This window comes from Gorilla gorilla, chromosome 6 (assembly GCF_029281585.2).
Source record: "Gorilla gorilla gorilla isolate KB3781 chromosome 6, NHGRI_mGorGor1-v2.1_pri, whole genome shotgun sequence".
Taxonomy (NCBI): Eukaryota; Metazoa; Chordata; class Mammalia; order Primates; family Hominidae; genus Gorilla; species Gorilla gorilla.
Genome location: NC_073230.2, coordinates 130,706,917 through 130,712,784, shown reverse-complemented (window position 1 = coordinate 130,712,784; position 5,868 = coordinate 130,706,917).

Below are 5,868 nucleotides of genomic sequence, written 5' to 3'. Positions count from 1 at the left end.
GATGATATGAGGAACCCTGGAGACAGAGAATACCGGAAAATATTCTATGTAAGGGTATTGTTAAAGTTCTAATTAAAGAGAAGAAACCACCAAGAGAGGTATATTTTTTAAAAATTCGGTGTGTGTTTGTTTTGTTATGTTTTGTTTTAGTAGCAGTGTTGAGAGATCCTTCTCTTTCAAGGAAACAAGAGTTATATTTTTTGAGGAAGTTTTTGTTTTTGTTTTTGTTTTTGTTTCCTTAAAGGAAGAAACTAGATTGGAGACACAGGAGGGTCTATCATAAAAGACCTTGTAGATCAGTTTAAAGAGTTGAAATTTTGTTCCACATGGATGGGAAGAGAATGTCATGTATTTTGTATTATGTATTTTGATTTACATACGTATTTGCATAAAAAATTTTATAAGATTTTTCAAATTCAGAAGCATTACATATTCCCTGTAACACATTAAGCTCATTGAGGTTAACCTAACTTTGTGATTTTGTCAACTTAAAACAACAAATGACTTTAGAAATCATATAGAGGCCCTATCTTATCTACTCTGGAAGGTAGAATATTGATGAATCAGAAAAAATATTTTAGACTTGACCATTGTGTTTCAGTGGGAAATAGTAGAAGATATCTGTATTTTTTCTCATTATTTTTTAAATTGAAAGATAACATTGTATGTTTCTGTGTATAACATGATGTTTTGAAGTACATATACATTGTGGAATGGTTAAATCTAGCTAATTAATGATTGCCTTTTCTCATATAGTTATTTTTGTGGTCATTCTTATTGGTCATAAAATCCGATTGAAAGTGACTGAAGAGTGAAATGGAGTTTCCATGTCATGTCACCTTGATGTGTTCTTGTTTGTTTTCTGTGTTGCTTACATAGCTTTAAAGTTTTTAAAATTGTTTTGAGTTTCAGGGGTACATGTGCAAGTTGGTTATACAGATAAATTACATGTCACGGGGGTTTGATGTATATATTATTTCATCACCCAGGTAATAAGCATAGTATCCAATAGTTAGTTTTTCTATCTTAATCATCTTCCCCCTAAAGTTTTTAAACTCTGATCTCTAAAATATCAGCTTTTTCAAAAAATAGGTTGAACTTTTCACAGTGAACTCAGATAATATATGAAAACAGATGAATTGCATTGCATAGATTATTTAAAAAGTATAACAGCCTCATTGTTTGGCATGTAAAACCAAAAGCCCAGAAATCAAGTGTTAACTTAGGTCTCAGAGTGAAATGCCATTTAGCTAACATGGATACCTAATTCCCTGAGACCTTTTTCACTTCCCTCCTTTTCACTATGCTCTATAATGGCTTTCACAAGAAACTAACTAAAAAAGTATAAAGCTAACTCTCAGATTACTTTTCTAACGGTCTTTAAGAGCATAATGATTAACTTCTACCTGGGTGTATACCCCCGCAAGTATACTGGTGCTGACCACATACTGTTTTGATTTAATACAATGACGTCTATCCTCAAATTATGAGTGTTATTGCTAAATGATTAGAAAAAGAGTTTAGCTGAAATAATATAGTTAAAAAAAACTTTTCAGATAAAACATGCCACAAAAAAAGCATGTTTTTCCCTTGGATAGGACCTCAAGTTAGGTTTTAAGCATGTTTGTTTTACATACCTAGGCTACTACATACCTAGGCTGTATGGTATAGCCTACTGATTGGTCCTAGGTTACAAACTGGTACAGTAGGTAACTGGGCTGAATACTGTAGGCAATTGTAACACAGTGGCATTTGTGCGTATCTAAACATAGGAAAGGTACAGTAATGATATGGTATGAAAGATAAAAAGTGGCATACCTGTATAGGGCACTTATATGAATGGAGCTTGCAGGACTGAATGTTGCTCGGGGTGAATCAGTGGGTGAGCGGTAAGTGAATGCAAAGGACTAGGACCTTCCTGTACATCTCTGTAGACTTTATAAACACTGTACACTTAGGCTACACTAATTTTAAAACATTTTTCTTCTTCAATAATAAATTGACCTTAGCTTACTGTAACATTTTTACTTCATAAACTTTCAATTTTTTTAAACTTGTAATAACACTTAGCAGCTATACAAAATATTTTTCTGTGTCCTTATCTAAAGTTTTTTTCTATTTTAAAAATGTTTCATGTTTATTTTTTACTTTCTAAACGTTTTTGTTAAAAACTAAGACACAAACACACATTAGCCCAGGCCTACACAGGGTCAGGATCATTACAACCACTGTGTTCTACCTCCACATCTTATCCCACTATAAGGTTGTAAGGGCCAGTATCACCCATGGAGCTCTCATCGCCTATGACAACAATGTCTTCTGGAATACCTGCTGAAGGACCTGCCTAAGGCAATTTTGCAGTTAACTTAAAAAAAAATAAGTCAAAGGAGTACACTCTAAAGTAATGATAAAAAGTATAGTATAGTGAATACACCAGTAACACAGTCGTTTATTATCATTGTCTACTATTATGTAGTGTACATAATTTTATGTGCCATACTTTTATACAACTGATGGCACAATAGGCTTGTTTACACCAGCATCACCACAAACATGTGAGTCATAATGTGTTCCACTTTGATATTAAGACAGCTATGACATCCATAGGCAATAGGAATTTTGTATCTCCATTATAATCTTATGGGACCACTTTCTTAATGCAGTCCATCAGTGACCAAAATATCATCATGTGGCTTGCTCGTCACTGTATTTGGTTAAACGTCCCTCTAGGTGTGTTTGCGAGAATGTTTCTGGATTATATTAACATTTTAATGGGTAGACTGAGTAAAGCGGATTGTCTTTCCCAATGTTGGTGAGCCTTATCCAGTCTGTTGAAGGTTTGAAGAGAACAAAAGGCTGAATAAGGAAAAATTCACTCTGTCTGCCTGACTGTATTCAAGTTAGGACACTGGCCTTCTCCTGTCTTTGGACTCAGACTGGAACTTACACTATCAGCTCTCTTGTTTCTCAGGTATTCAGAGACTCAGAATGGAACCATACCATTTGTTCTGCTGGGTCTCCAGTTTGCCGACTGCAGATCATGGAATTTTACAGCCTCCATAATCACATGAGCCAGTTTCTTACAGTAAACAAATCTCTCTCTCTCTCTCTCTCTCTCTCTCTCTCTCTCTCTCTCTGTGCATGTGTGTTTGTGTGTGTGTATATTTATACACAGATTGTTTCTTTGGAGAGCCATGACTAATACAGTGAGATTATTCATCACAAATAGAGAAGAGCAATGAAATAAAATGTCTATATTTACCACACTATCTTAACTCAAAACCAGTTTGAAATCATTTTTCTGACGCCTCAGGGTTCATTAGAATTAATGAACTGGGCTCGGCATGCCTGTAATCCCAGCACGTTGGGAGGCTGAGGTGAGTGGATCACTTGAGCCCAGGAATTTTAGATCAGCCTGAGCAACATGGTGAAACCCCATCTCTACTAAAAATACAACAAATTAGCTGGGCATGGCAGCATGCACCTGTAGTCCCAGCTAGGCAGGAGGCTGAGGTGGGAGGATCACCTGAGGTCAGGAGGTCAAGGCTGCAGTGAGCCATGATGGCAACACTGCACTCCAGCCTGTGCGACAAGAGTCAAACTCTGTCTCAAAAAAAGAAAAAAAGAGAGAGAGAGACAGGAAAAAGAATTAATGGAATAACCCTTAAGAAAACATTCTATAGTTTAAAATGGAACTATTTTGTGAGCTAGTATTATCGTGAATAAGAATAAACTAGGGCCAAAAAATGCAAAACTAAAAAAAAGCAGCAGCTACATATAAACATTCATTTGGAATATGAACTATAATTGAACATGTTAAAATAGAATTGTTTTTAAGGCTTCATATGCATTATTGTAATATTAAGCTTCATCACTATCGATAGTATCATACTGGATTACAGTTAGGAAAAATACCATTCTTTCTAACATGGCCGATGTTCTTTTTAAAATTTCTGAACTCTGTTGCAGAAGGCAACAAACCAAATCAAGTATCTGAAGTTGTTAATGCCTTCTCTGTCAAATATTCATAGCTCTAAAAGCACAGGATGATAATTAGCTTGCTGGACTGAGAGGAGAGATAAATAGAATGCCTTCTGCAGGATGCAAAGATCACATGAATAACACTGGTAGCAATACCTTCCAGTTTTCAGTACGACTATAACAAAATTCAAAGCCTTTCTGATACCGTATGTTTTGGATGTGTTCTTTTTCTTCCCTTCCTGTAAGCTCTGTCCATGGTGTTGAGAAATTTCATGATTCTTTATGTGGACACTGATAGAGTCTGGAGTCTGTGATGTACAGCTCTATTTTTTTTAGCTGTTTTCTGCTATACAAGTATAATATGAAACACTGTACTTCTAATAGTCTGTCCTGTATCATCTTATATTTTTAAAAATGAGATTTGCTTATTTAAAAGTACATATTTCTTTAGTTTATATCTATTCTTTGCTCAAAAGTAAATTTCCTGTAGACATATGTTGTATTAGTCCATTTTCACACTGCTATAAAGAACTACCTGAGACTGGATAATGGATAATTTATAAAGAAAAGAAGTTTAAATGACTCACAGTTCTGCATGGCTGGGGAGGCCTCAGAAAACTTACAATCATGGCAAAAGGAGAAGGGGAAGCAAGGCATGTCTTACATGGTGGCAGGAGACAGAGAGCAAGAGGGGAAGTGCTTACTTTTAAACCATCAGTTCTCATGAGATCTCACTCTCTATCACGAGAACAGCAAGGGGGAAATCCAGCCCCATGATACAATCACCTCCTACAAGGCCCCTCCCTCCAATATTGGGAATTACAACTCAAGATGAGATTTGGGTGGGACATGGAGCCAAACTACATCACATGTGATCACTCTAAATGGAGGGCCAAATAAGTACCCTTCTCAGCTGAACTGAAATGGCCCTATAATTCTAACAGGAAAAGAGAGAATAATTTCCATGATAATTCATGACAACTGGCATTTTAAAACACAAAAATGAAATTCTTCCCTATTGAGATCCCCTAAGATGTTGTCTTCCAATGTTAAAAAGAATTAATGTAGATAGTTACATGTAATTCAAAACTAATCTAGTGATATTTTACTAAAAATGTTTATTTTTCACAAAAATATTCTCAGGTTCAACTTTTTAAAAAGATGTTAAAAGAATATAGACATCACTATCAAATCAATAATTTTTAAAATTAGATGAAATATTTACGTGACTTTAAATGATACTACAAGGCTATAGTAACCAAAACAGCATGGTACTATATAAAAATAGACATAGAGATCACTGGAACAGAATAGAGATCCCAGAAATAAAGTCACATACCGACAACCAACTGATCTTTGGCAAAATCAACAAAAATATACAATGGGGAAATGATACCCTATTCAATAAATGGTGCTGGGAAAAATGGATAGCCATATGCAGAAGAATAAAACTGGACCCATACATCTCATTGTATACAAATATTAACTCAAGATGGATTAAAGATCCAAATTAAGACCTGAAACTATAAAAACCCTAGAAGAAAACCTAGGAAAAACTCTTCTGGACATTGGCCTAGGCAAAAAATTTATAACCAAGTTCTCAAAAACGCAAGCAACAAAAACAAAAAGATATAAATAAAGGCATCTCTGATCATCTTGTACATTTAAAAAATGAATTTTAAAAATTGAAAATTAATTTTAAGATGAGTTTAAAAAATGAGACTCAAATAAAATGGAAGAAGTGAGAGAAATATCTCAAACCACAGTCCAAAAATACAAAAAGATAAAGTGTATTTATTTGATAAATTTTATTCATTAAATATAAATTATTTATTAAATTAATAATTTTTATTTATTAAATAGAATTAGAGCTGCCACAATGAATTA